Source organism: Engystomops pustulosus, chromosome 11 (assembly GCF_040894005.1).
Source record: "Engystomops pustulosus chromosome 11, aEngPut4.maternal, whole genome shotgun sequence".
Taxonomy (NCBI): Eukaryota; Metazoa; Chordata; class Amphibia; order Anura; family Leptodactylidae; genus Engystomops; species Engystomops pustulosus.
The window spans coordinates 73,569,724-73,582,407 of NC_092421.1; positions in this window are offsets into that span (position 1 = coordinate 73,569,724).

Consider the following 12,684-nt stretch of genomic DNA (forward strand, 5'->3'; position numbering starts at 1 on the left):
GGTACCGTTACCAATCATAGAGGTACCGTTTGAACGGGTTGCAATGGATTTGGTTGGCCCCATAGTCAAGTCCACAAGGGGGCACCAGTACATCCTGGTCATCCTGGACTATGCTACGCGGTATCCAGAGGCGATCCCGTTAAGGAACACCTCCTCCAAAAACATTGCTAGGGAGCTGTTCCAGGTATTCTCCCGCACAGGCCTCCCCAAGGAAATCTTGACTGACCAGGGTACCCCATTCATGTCCAGAGTAATGAAGGAGATGTGTAAGTTACTCCAGGTTAAACAGCTCCGCACCTCTGTATATCATCCTCAGACAGATGGCCTGGTCGAGAGGTTTAACAAGACCTTGAAGGGGATGCTAAAGAGGGTGGTCAGCAAAGATGGGAAGGACTGGGATTGTTTGTTGCCTTATTTGATGTTCGCCATACGTGAAGTTCCCCAGTCCTCCACGGGTTTCTCACCCTTTGAGCTGTTATATGGCCGTTCCCCACGTGGGCTTTTGGATGTAGCTAAGGAGACCTGGGAACAGGAGAGGACCCCCCACCGGAGTGTGATTGAACACGTCTCCCTTATGCAGGACCGCATAGCGGCGGTAATGCCCCTGGTAAAGGAGCACATGACAACGGCACAAGAGGCCCAGTCTAGGGTCTACAATAGGTCAGCAAGACTCAGGACCTTTAACCCAGGCGACAGAGTGCTAGTTCTGGTGCCCACCGTTGAGAGTAAATTCTTGGCAAAATGGCAAGGACCATATGAGGTCATGGAGAAAGTGGAGGTAACCTACAAGGTATCTCAGCCGGGGAGGAGGAAACCCGAACAGATATACCACGTGAACCTCCTAAAGCCATGGAGGGAAAGGGAGTCCCTGATGGCCGTGGAAATAGAAAAAGCGTCTGTCCCCAAGAAGGTGACACCGGAGGTAGGTGTACCCGATGCCAAGGTGCCTGAAGTACGGATCTCGGAGTCCCTCTCCAGGGCCCAGATTCAGGAAGCGAAGGAGTTTGTGCTCCGAAACGTTGATGTGTTCTCTAAGTTACCGGGACGTACTTCAGTCACCAAGCATGACATCATAACCGAACCCCACATCCGGGTACACCAAAAACCCTACCGGGTCCCTGAAGCGCGCCGGCTTGCCATATCCGAAGAAGTCAGGCAGATGTTAGACCTGGGGGTTATCGAGGAGTCTAAAAGTGACTGGTTGAGTCCTATTGTGTTGATTCCCAAACCTGATGGTTCCCTACGGTTCTGCAATGACTTTAGGAAGTTGAACGAGGTGTCCAAATTTGACTCTTATCCCATGCCCAGGGTTGACGAGTTGATAGAACGACTTGGACAGGCTAGGTTCTTCTCCACCCTTGACCTGACGAAAGGGTATTGGCAGGTACCCCTTACTGACAGGACCAAAGAGAAGACCGCTTTTGTTACTCCTGATGGGCTTTTTCAGTACGTGGTACTTCCCTTTGGGCTACATGGGGCTCCCGCCACATTCCAGAGGTTAATGGATCTCGTGCTAAAACCTCACCGGAGATATGCCTCGGCCTATCTGGATGACATCATAGTTTATTGTAACGATTGGGAGAGTTACCTGGCCAAGGTGCAAGCAGTGGTAGACTCCCTGAGGGCAGCAGGGTTGACAGCGAACCCCCAAAAATGTGCACTGGGTCTGGAAGAGGCCCGTTACCTGGGGTACCGTATTGGGCGAGGTGTCATCAAACCCCAAGTAAATAAAGTGGAGGCGATCCAGCAGTGGCCACGACCTATGAGCAAGAAGCAAGTGAGGGCTTTCCTAGGCATAGTGGGCTATTATCGCCGATTTATCCCCGATTTTGCTACTATAGCGGCACCCCTGACTGACCTGACCAAGGGTAGCAGGTCGGTGATGGTAAAGTGGAGTGAAGAGGCTGAGGGGGCGTTTCAGCGACTTAAGATGGTTTTGTGCGAGGGACCGGTACTGATTACCCCTAACTTCACCAAAACCTTTATTGTGCAGACTGACGCTTCTGACGTGGGCTTAGGGGCTGTCCTGTCCCAAGTAGTGGAGGGTGAGGAACATCCCGTGACATTCCTGAGCCGCAAGCTCACACCTCCTGAGAAGAACTACAGTATAGTTGAGAGGGAGTGCTTGGTGATAAAATGGGCTCTGGAATCCCTGAGGTATTACTTGGTAGGGCGACAGTTTACACTGGTGACCGATCACTCTCCCCTCACCTGGATGAGTCAGGCCAAAGAGAGGAACGCCAGGGTCACAAGGTGGTTCCTAATGTTGCAGAATTTCAAATTCACGGTGGAACATCGAGCAGGAAAGCTGCATGGGAATGCCGATGCCCTGTCTCGTACCCACTCTCTGATGGCCAAAAGTGTTCGCCCCCACAGGGTCAAACAGAGGGGGAGGGTATGTGAGACACTGAAGGGGTTAACTGTGGATGGGCGGTATGTTTCCCCTAGGTTTTCCTATTATGCAAGGCCTTAGTGCTGAGATTGGGTTGTCCAGCACCTTGGACACAGGTGATGGGAGCAGCCCAATCAGCCTTTTTTTTTAAAACCGCTCAGCAGAGCTGAGAGTGTTGTCTCTCTCTGGAAGGAGGCTGGAGAGCACACAGCCCTGACCTCTGTGCCTGGAGCAGCCAAGTGATTTTGTATAGTGGTGAGTTAGTGGAATACTTGTATAGTTAGCACCCTGATGGGTAGGATTTTGTTTGTTTAATGCCTGAATGTGAAGGCTGTTTTATTTTGCTGCTACAATAAACGCAGGCGAGACCTGTTTTGGACTAAACCTTGGTGTCACTGTCTTGAACTGCATCACAGCACCCCGCTACCACGGTCTCTACTGGGCCAAATCTCCCACAGTATACACATATAAACACCTACATATACACATCACATACACACACATTACATACATATACACATACATATACTCATTACATACATATAACATACATATACACATACATATACTCATTACATACATATACATATTACATACATATACACAGATAAACTTACTTTATTTTCTTTTATTCTACAGGAAGGTTCTCCAGGAATGCATGCAGGTTACGCTGTATGCATTCTCCACTCCCACCTGGAGCGGAGGAGAGGGGGGCCACGGAGCGGAGGAGAGGGGGGCCACGGAGCGGAGGAGAGGGGGGCCACGGAGCGGAGGAGAGGGGGGCCACGGAGCGGAGGAGAGGGGGGCCACGGAGCGGAGGAGAGGGGGGCTATGGAGCGGAGGAGAGGGGGGCTACGGAACGGGACAGAGGGAGCAAAGCAGTGCGGAGCAGACCAGGACAGAGTAGAGCGGACAGGGAGGGAGCAGAGCGGAGCGGCCCGGGATAATTAATGCGCAAAAACTCTGCGGTTCTGTCTATGGAGCGGCGCGTAGTTCCGCCGCTCGCATAGACCAAATTTTTGCGGGCAGAGGCTTTCTGGCGACGGTACGCGTGCCAACAGAAACGGCGTCGCGTGCAGTCTGTGGCACGCGTGCCATAGGTTCGCCATCACTGGCATAGTCCATAAAATACAGAATTGTAGGCTCTGTCTCTTCTTCTGTGTCAGTATGCACTGTAATTCTTCATAACGTGCTATGCATGAAGCAGATGGCTCAGGATGGGCAGTGATATAGACTTCTACATAAGGGAGAGCTTTTCTATGACATAACACCACTACATTTCTGGTCAGGGTCTTGAATGGTTCAGATTTAAAGGGGTTGTCTGACTGTGAATATTTTGACTCATGTACATCATTGTTGATCACCCGGCCCGCTTGGCCTATTCCAGAAGAAGAGATTGTTTTTCTGGGTCAGTATGTACGTGATCTGACTATGGGCTGACATTGCAGTAACTAAACCTCCTCATTGTGATAGTGCAGAAGTTTTTCTTATTTCTTGCCTCTAACCCTGGGTCACTGTATGCATATCTACACAGGACAATGAGCTCCCTCTAGTGGTGGGGTCATGGCCAGGGGAGGATTCAGTAGGTTGTGGGATTCCCAAGTGAACAGCTCTGCCCCCCCCCCAAAGCATAATGAGGAATCTTTTACCCCCTTCTTTGCCGTATGTGGGAGTCATATGAATGTAGTGGCGGTCCTGTATTCATCACCACAGGACTGCACAGCTATTCTATAGAGGTGAATGGAGCTGCAGAGCAATTCCCGATTTTGTGGATAGAGGAGAAGTCTTGCTCCTAGAACCATTCCTTTGAGTGGCCCCTGTGCATGCACCATAGGGTAGGGATGTGGCAAAATTATCTGTCTAGTGCTTTAGTGGTTGGGTATGTAGATGATATATGCAGCACTATTATACAGCACTGCTTGGTAATATTTTGTGGCAGTAGTAGACTCTGTGTGGGCTCTGTATGGCAGTATGAGGTGAGCCCCATGAAGCAGTACAATGTGAGCACTGTATAGTATACGTGGCATGCTATGTAGGTATTATAGCACTGTATGGCGGTACAATATGAGCACTGTATAGTATACTTGGCATGCTATGTAGGTATTATAGCACTGTATGGCGGTACAATGTGAGCACTGTATAGTATACGTGGCATGCTATGTAGGTATTATAGCACTGTATGGCGGTACAATGTGATCACTGTATAGTATACATGGCATGCTATGTAGGTATTATAGCACTGTATGGCAGTACAATGTGAGCACTGTATAGTATACTTGGCATGCTATGTAGGTATTATAGCACTGTATGGCAGTACAATGTGAGCACTGTATAGTATACGTGGCATGCTATGTAGGTATTATAGCACTGTATGGCAGTACAATGTGAGCACTGTATAGTATACATGGCATGCTATGTAGGTATTATAGCACTGTATGGCGGTACAATGTGAGCACTGTATAGTATACGTGGCATGCTATGTAGGTATTATAGCACTGTATGGCGGTACAATGTGAGCACTGTATAGTATACTTGGCATGCTATGTAGGTATTATAGCTCTGTATGGCGGTACAATGTGAGCACTGTATAGTATACTTGGCATGCTATGTAGGTATTATAGCACTGTATGGCAGTACAATGTGAGCACTGTATAGTATACGTGGCATGCTATGTAGGTATTATAGCACTGTATGGCGGTACAATGTGAGCACTGTATAGTATACATGGCATGCTATGTAGGTATTATAGCACTGTATGGCGGTACAATGTGAGCACTGTATAGTATACGTGGCATGCTATGTAGGTATTATAGCACTGTATGGCAGTACAATGTGAGCACTGTATAGTATACATGGCATCCTATGTAGGTATTATAGCACTGTATGGCGGTACAATGTGAGCACTGTATAGTATACTTGGCATGCTATGTAGGTATTATAGCACTGTATGGCGGTACAATGTGATCACTGTATAGTATACGTGGCATGCTATGTAGGTATTATAGCACTGTATGGCGGTACAATGTGAGCACTGTATAGTATACATGGCATGCTATATAGGTATTATAGCACTGTATGGCAGTACAATGTGAGCACTGTATAGTATACGTGGCATGCTATGTAGGTATTATAGCACTGTATGGCAGTACAATGTGAGCACTGTATAGTATACATGGCATCCTATGTAGGTATTATAGCACTGTATGGCGGTACAATGTGAGCACTGTATAGTATACTTGGCATGCTATGTAGGTATTATAGCACTGTATGGCGGTACAATGTGAGCACTGTATAGTATACTTGGCATGCTATGTAGGTATTATAGCACTGTATGGCGGTACAATGTGATCACTGTATAGTATACGTGGCATGCTATGTAGGTATTATAGCACTGTATGGCGGTACAATGTGAGCACTGTATAGTATACATGGCATGCTATGTAGGTATTATAGCACTGTATGGCGGTACAATGTGAGCACTGTATAGTATACGTGGCATGCTATGTAGGTATTATAGCACTGTATGGCGGTACAATGTGAGCACTGTATAGTATACTTGGCATGCTATGTAGGTATTATAGCACTGTATGGCAGTACAATGTGAGCACTGTATAGTATACGTGGCATCCTATGTAGGTATTATAGCACTGTATGGCGGTACAATGTGAGCACTGTATAGTATACTTGGCATGCTATGTAGGTATTATAGCACTGTATGGCGGTACAATGTGAGCACTGTATAGTATACTTGGCATGCTATGTAGGTATTATAGCACTGTATGGCGGTACAATGTGATCACTGTATAGTATACGTGGCATGCTATGTAGGTATTATAGCACTGTATGGCGGTACAATGTGAGCACTGTATAGTATACATGGCATGCTATGTAGGTATTATAGCACTGTATGGCGGTACAATGTGAGCACTGTATAGTATACGTGGCATGCTATGTAGGTATTATAGCACTGTATGGCAGTACAATGTGAGCACTGTATAGTATACGTGGCATGCTATGTAGGTATTATAGCACTGTATGGCGGTACAATGTGAGCACTGTATAGTATACGTGGCATGCTATGTAGGTATTATAGCACTGTATGGCGGTACAATGTGAGCACTGTTTAGTATACATGGCATGCTATGTAGGTATTATAGCACTGTATGGCGGTACAATGTGAGCACTGTTTAGTATACATGGCATGCTATGTAGGTATTATAGCACTGTATGGCGGTACAATGTGAGCACTGTATAGTATACGTGGCATGCTATGTAGGTATTATAGCACTGTATGGCGGTACAATGTGAGCACTGTATAGTATACGTGGCATGCTATGTAGGTATTATAGCACTGTATGGCGGTACAATGTGAGCACTGTATAGTATACATGGCATGCTATGTAGGTATTATAGCACTGTATGGCGGTACAATGTGAGCACTGTATAGTATACTTGGCATGCTATGTAGGTATTATAGCACTGTATGGCAGTACAATGTGAGCACTGTATAGTATACGTGGCATGCTATGTAGGTATTATAGCACTGTATGGCGGTACAATGTGAGCACTGTTTAGTATACATGGCATGCTATGTAGGTATTATAGCACTGTATGGCGGTACAATGTGAGCACTGTTTAGTATACATGGCATGCTATGTAGGTATTATAGCACTGTATGGCGGTACAATGTGAGCACTGTATAGTATACGTGGCATGCTATGTAGGTATTATAGCACTGTATGGCGGTACAATGTGAGCACTGTATAGTATACGTGGCATGCTATGTAGGTATTATAGCACTGTATGGCGGTACAATGTGAGCACTGTATAGTATACATGGCATGCTATGTAGGTATTATAGCACTGTATGGCGGTACAATGTGAGCACTGTATAGTATACTTGGCATGCTATGTAGGTATTATAGCACTGTATGGCAGTACAATGTGAGCACTGTATTGTACGAGTCGTGCACGTCATGTACATGACATGTTATCTGGGTATTATTTCCCTGTATGGCGGACTATTATGGCCACATATTGATCTGGTCTTGAACTTCGCCCGGGTCAGAGATTATCCTCACATCTGACTTCTTCTCTTTTGTAGCCTGACCTTCACTTCTGATTGGTTGGGGCAGTCCCCCCTCTCTTTGATACAAGTTGGATCTTTTGATGTATTTGTGCGTCCTGCACAATGTCCCATTCATTGAGGACAATGAGAGAACAAGCCGGCGGATTTCTCATTCATTTCCAAATCTGCTGCTTCCACAAATGTCAGTGCATTATTGTCATGTTACAAAATAAGAGCGGCCCCCGAAATAACCAGCAAGGGTCTGGGGAGCGGAACGTGTCCACTAAAAACCAGTGGCGTACAAATCCCATCTGATTCCCCATTACAGCAGCTTGACAAGCAGCAGGATTATGGCGGCATTTATTCATTTCTAGCTTTTGTTCTTGTTGAGCATCGGGTCCTGCAAGCCTCCCGCCTGCCGCTGCAGTTATCACCATTACATCCCCCTCCTGTCTGCAGAACAGAGCTGCTCCATTTTAATGCCCTCTGACCGGTGCCAGCTCACGAACAGAGACTCCGAGCCCAGGAATCAATGCAATGCGCCAGCTTCAATGTGCGCTGCGAGGGTCCTGTGCTACCACCAACGCCGCCGCCTTGTCACGCAGCAGAAAGCAGCACATTGAGAATCTTGTGAATGAGACAGCTCCTTATCTGGGACTCAGATGTACAATGCACTCTCCACATTTCAAAGCGTCTCTGTGTCTCGCTTCTTCAGGCTTTGTGCAGTGATCTGAGGCGCCGCAAGCAGGGGAGACGAGCGGCAGGATCTTATACCAAGCCATCTAGTCTTCCCACTGGGTTTTACAAGTCAGGAGGATTCTGTTATGTGGGAACACGTGTGCTCGCTTCTGCTCGGCACCTGATATGTAGGAAGTGGGGCCAGAATTGGACGGTCAAAAACTTTCAGAACTGAGCTGCTACTGTAAGACTTGTAGAAAAGTCAGTGGGGAGCCGCCAACCTGTCCAGTTCTCCTGCTGTGGAAATGGAATAGACAACAGATAGAAATGATCCCATATGAAGAAGCGGTTCTGTAGGTGGTGACTGCAGTCCGTTTCTCCATTCTAATCTATTTTGGCTGTTGCTTTGGTCACTTTAGCATTTTGTCATTGCGCTCACCCCTAGAGGTAGCATAAGGAAGTGTCTACAACCCACAGAAATTTCTCAAGACACCAGGAGATGTGGAAGGGGCCGTTGGAAGGCAACAGCCCAGTAGAAGGATGATTACCAAGGAGAAACAGGAGGAGAAGTGCCAGAGCCCTACAAAATTACCTCCAATCGGCCACTAATATCCAGGTGTCTGCTCAGACTGTCAGGAAGTAAGAGTTCTCCTTAAGGAGACTGCCACTGCCGCTGTGTAGGTGTGGAGTCTTATAGCCATGGATGCTTCACTAGGGGATTCTGGGAAAACCGCACAATTTTTTCCTGCCCTTGACATCAAGCATGACCTTCAGGAAGCCTTATGACATGATCCAGGATTATAGCCAAACCAGTATATCTATTCCAGAAGGAACAGACTCCCAACTGTACACAGCACTGTTTCGACCCGGTTGTGTCTCTTCAGTATAGTGTAGGCAACTGGTTTCTCTCACTCCAAACCAGTTCCCTATGCGATACTGAAAAGACCCAACCAGGTCGAAAATTTAATGTCTACAGTTGGGAGTCTGTTCCTTTTGGAATCGATATACCGGTTTGGTTTTAATTCTGCATCATTTTATAAGGCTACCTGAAGGTCATGCTTGATATCAATGGAGCTGCCCTACAAGGTAGCAAAAATAGCCATGGTTTTCCTTATTCCATCCTGAGGAAACTTTGCATATTTTCCCAGAATATTCTAGTAGAGCATCCATGGCTATAAGACTCCACACGGCGGCCTTAATTGGCAGTCTCTGTAAGGAGAACTCTTACTTCCCGACACTAGCCATAAGCCTCTCACTCAGCCAAACCAGTTCCCTACACTGTACTGAAGAGACCCAACCAGGTCGAAACGGTGCCATCTACAGTTTGAAATCTGTTCCTTCTGGAATAGATATACTGGTTTGGTTTAAATCCTGTCATAAGGATTCCTGAAAGTCATGCTTGATGTCAAGGGAGCTGCCTTACAAGGTAGCTAAAAGTGGCATATTTTTCCTTATCCCATCCTGGAAAACTTTGACTCCACAAGTCAGGTGTTGTATGTACAACAGTTTACAAGGCGACTGTTATTTGCCCAAGATTGTCAGCTTGGACATTGGTGCCTGTGCGCTTCACAGATGAGAGCAGGTTCTCACTGAGCACATGTGGAGACACCATGAAGATCGTTCTGCAATATCCTTCAGCATGACCAGCCTTGCAATAATGTCAGTCAGTAATGGTTTGGGGAGGGCCGCACAACCCTCCATGTGCTGGCCATAGAGTTCTTCACTGCTATTAGGTACCAGGCTCCAGGACAGGGAGCCCTCGGTTCCTCTGATGCAGGTCAATGCTAGGCCTCATGTGGCTGTAGTGGATCAGCAGTTCCTGGATGATCAAGGAATTGGTGCTTTGGTCTGGGTGCCTGTTTCCCAAGCTTGAATCCAATCAAACAAATATGGGACATCATGTCTTGTTCCATCCACCGATGCCATAATGCACCACAGACTGTCCAGAAGGTGACTGATTAGTTAAACCAGGTCTAGATTCCTCATCAAGGGCATATCCATGAATTGTGCAGAGGTCATACAGGCATGTGGAGGCCACACACATTACTAAGCCTCTGCAGGAGTCTGTCCAGGATTATAGGGAGGTTATACACGCACAAGGAAGCCACATACATCATCAGTGGCATGCTAAGATTATAGGGAGGTCATACAGGCATGTGTAGGCCACACACTGTACTGTGCTTCATCAGGAGGATGTCCAGTTTTTGTAGGGCGATTATACAGACATGTGGAGGCCACACACTACTTAGCCTCATCAGGAGCATTTCCGGGCATTGTAGGGAGGTCATACAGGAATATGGAGGCCGCACATTACTGGTCCTCATCTGAAGCATGCCCACGCATTGTTGGGAGGTGGTAAAGGCACATGGAGGACACACACACACAAACACACACATCATCAGGAGCATGTCCAGGCATTGTACAGAGGTCATACAGGCACATGAAGGCCACATACACTACTGAGCCTCATCGGGAGAAGGCCGGGTGTTGTAGGGAGTTCATACAGGCACATTTAGGACATACATACTACTGAGCCTCATCTAGAACATGGGTAGGCTTTGTACGGAGGTCATACATGCATGCAGAGACCACATACACAACTGAGCCTCAAAAGGAACATGCCCAGCTGTTGTGGGGAGGTCATACAGGCTCGTGGAGGCCAATAACACTGACTACAGAAAGCACTGAGGTATGATTACACATCTCTCCAGGTACAATACATAGCACTGGCTGCAGAGAGCACAGGGTATATTTGTGTGAGGACAGGTCCCCAGTACCCTTGGCAAAGCTACAATCCTGGAATTTAAATCCATATTTCACAGTCCTGCTGCTCCTAACAACCTACACAAATGTCTGATTACATATTTCTTCTGGGACAATATATAACACTGGTCGCAGTCTGTATGGTCACACCTGCTGACCTGTTCCCTTACTTTAGGATACCTCACTTTACCAGACGATGGGGATCTCTTTAAAAAAAAAAAGTTTGAAAGGTTGAATTGTGAATCATAAGGACAAAAGAAAATATGTTAAGTGTACGGGAATATTCTGGGAATGAAAAGTCCTCCAACAGTGACAGGGTTAATCACATTTGCGCAGGATTCGCCTTGGAGATCTGTAGGTTTTTAAGGAGAATATTTTAATGTTAAATATTAAAGCTGGAATAAATCTTTAGGGAAAAAAATGAATTTGGCTTTAACCAGAAACTGCTGAGTCCATTCTGAGAACCCGGAGATGAGGCAGAGGCACTGACGAGGCTTTAATTAAAGAAGAAGATGAATCAGCAGCTCCCCGATACCAGAGACCGTCAGACAATAGCCCCCAACACTACCGACACATATCAGTCACTGCACAAACTAATGAGGCTAATGAGATCCGAGATGTCAGGACTAACACTGCGCCAACTCCCAGAATCCCTTCACAGGACACTGAGCACAGGGCACCACTGACACCATTACCCATAATACACTGTTTCACCGCTAAGAGACCAAGACCCCAACCACACATAATTCTTGTACAAAGGGGGCAGTATTATAGTAGTTATATTCTTGTACATAGGGGGCAGTATTATAGTAGTTATATTCTTGTACATAGGGGGCAGTATTATAGTAGTTATATTCCTGTGCATAGGGGGCAGTATTATAGTAGTTATATTCTTGTACATAGGGGCAGTATTATAGTAGTTATATTCCTGTACATAGGGGCAGTATTATAGTAGTTATATTCCTGTACATAGGGGGCAGTATTATAGTAGTTATATTCTTGTACATAGGGGCAGTATTATAGTAGTTATATTCTTGTACATAGGGGGCAGTATTATAGTAGTTATATTCCTGTACATAGGGGCAGTATTATAGTAGTTATATTCCTGTACATAGGGGGCAGTATTATAGTAGTTATATTCTTGTACATAGGGGCAGTATTATAGTAGTTATATTCTTGTACATAGGGGGCAGTATTATAGTAGTTATATTCTTGTACATAGGGGGCAGTATTATAGTAGCTATATTCCTGTACATAGGGGGCAGTATTATAGTAGTTATATTCCTGTACATAGGGGGCAGTATTATAGTAGTTATATTCTTGTACATAGGGGGCAGTATTACAGTAGTTATATTCTTGTACATAGGGGCAGTATTATAGTAGTTATATTCCTGTACATAGGGGGCAGTATTATAGTAGTTATATTCTTGTACATAGGGGCAGTATTATAGTAGTTATATTCTTGTACATAGGGGCAGTATTATAGTAGTTATATTCTTGTACATAGGGGGCAGTATTATAGTAGTTATATTCCTGTACATAGGGGGCAGTATTATAGTAGTTATATTCTTGTACATAGGGGCAGTATTATAGTAGTTATATTCTTGTACATAGGGGGCAGTATTATAGTAGTTATATTCTTGTACATAGGGGCAGTATTATAGTAGTTATATTCCTGTACATAGCGGGCAGTATTATAGTAGTTATATTCTTGTACATAGAGGGCAGTATTATAGTAGTTATATTCTTGTACATAGGGGCAGTATTATAGTAGTTATATTCT